Source organism: Bubalus kerabau, unplaced genomic scaffold, assembly GCF_029407905.1.
Source record: "Bubalus kerabau isolate K-KA32 ecotype Philippines breed swamp buffalo unplaced genomic scaffold, PCC_UOA_SB_1v2 scaffold_103, whole genome shotgun sequence".
In the NCBI taxonomy this organism is placed as follows: domain Eukaryota; kingdom Metazoa; phylum Chordata; class Mammalia; order Artiodactyla; family Bovidae; genus Bubalus; species Bubalus kerabau.
The window spans coordinates 148,609-150,000 of record NW_026577957.1 but is presented as its reverse complement, the minus strand read 5'-3'; the positions used below and the strand labels follow the sequence as shown (position 1 = coordinate 150,000).

The window sequence follows — 1,392 nt, the reverse complement described above, 5'->3', positions numbered from 1 at the left end:
TTACTGAGGGAATCCTGGTTAGTTTCTTTTCCTCCGCTGACTAATATGCTTAAATTCAGCGGGTCGCCACGTCTGATCTGAGGTCGCGTCTCGGAGGGCGCGCGCACGCGCACGCGCAGCGAGGGCGCCCGCGAGGAGGGTCCCGAGAAGGGGGACGGAGAGACCCGCGGCCGACCGCCCCCCCCCCCGGGCCCCCCCTTGCCCACGCACCCACACAGCACCCTACCGACCACCGCCTACCCGTCGCCCCTCCGGGAGGAGGAGGCGGCGGCGGCGGCGGCGGCGGCAGCGGCCGCGGGCGGCGGACAGAGAGGGAGACGCCGAGGCGGGGCGGGGCGGGGAGCACGAGCCGGCGGCCACGGGACGGACGGGGCGGGGGCCGGCGGCGAGGTGGCCGCGGGGCGGGGGGGGGGGGGAAGAAGGGTCGGGGCACGCACGGGCGCCGAAGCCCGAACGGGCGACGGACGCAACGCGCGCCCCCTCCCGACATCCCCTCCGCTCCGCCACCGCCGCCACCGACCACGCCCTCGCGGCGAGAGCGCCGGGGCGCGAACCGCGGCACGGCCGCAGCCCGGGGGGAGAGCGCGCAGCGGCGGGCAGACGCCGCGGCGTCCCGCGGGTCGCCGCCGGGGCACGCGTCCCCGGGGCGCGGACGCGCACGCGGACTCGGTCCCGGGCGCGAGCCGCCCGTCCCGACCGGGCGCGAGCCGCGCGGGGGGGGGGGGGGCGCCGGGAAGCGGGGCACGGGCCGCGGACGCACGGCGGGAAAGGCACCGCAGGGGTAAGGCGGCGTAGGGTGGGGGGCCGCGCCGGCCGGGCGCCGGGAAACACCGCCGCCGAGGGCGGGACGGCGAACGACGGCGGACCGGAGGACGCGACCCCACCCCACCCGCCACCACCGCGGGCCCCCGCCGCGTGGCGCGAGACCATCCCCAGCCCCCGACACCCCAGGGGCAGTGACACCCGAAGGCCGCTTGCGGCGCGAGGAAGCTCTCAAAGGGGAGAGACCGACCCCGGAGGCCCCGGCAGGCCAGGGGCCTCAGCCGGAGCTCTCGTCCCCTTCTCCCCTCTCGCGGGCGACGTCCCCCCGGGCCACAGAGGCGGGGGGGGGGGGACGCCGTGTCTGCACTTAGGGGGACGGAGGGCCCCGAGGCCCTGCGAGGACAGCCCCCAGCCACGCGCCCCCCGGGGAGGCGCGCACGGGACACGCGCACCCCGGAGGGGCGATTGATCGTCAAGCGACGCTCAGACAGGCGTAGCCCCGGGAGGAACCCGGGGCCGCAAGTGCGTTCGAAGTGTCGATGATCAATGTGTCCTGCAATTCACATTAATTCTCGCAGCTAGCTGCGTTCTTCATCGACGCACGAGCCGAGTGATCCACCGCTAAGAGTC

At 76.7% G+C, this 1,392-nt stretch overlaps 2 non-coding genes across 2 annotated transcripts in view; both read right to left on the bottom strand.

Annotated features, from left to right (window-relative positions):
• LOC129641198 (28S ribosomal RNA) overlaps positions 1 to 86 on the bottom strand; it is a 4,835-nt gene extending 4,749 nt beyond the window's left edge. Inside the window, exon 1 of the ribosomal RNA XR_008709268.1 lies at positions 1 to 86. This exon is cut by the window's left edge and continues 4,749 nt beyond it. This is a non-coding gene — a ribosomal RNA (28S ribosomal RNA).
• A 1,153-nt stretch (positions 87 to 1,239) lies between these two features.
• On the bottom strand, positions 1,240 to 1,392 carry LOC129641203 (5.8S ribosomal RNA). The gene has a single exon (XR_008709273.1). It is a non-coding gene; the product is annotated as a 5.8S ribosomal RNA (ribosomal RNA).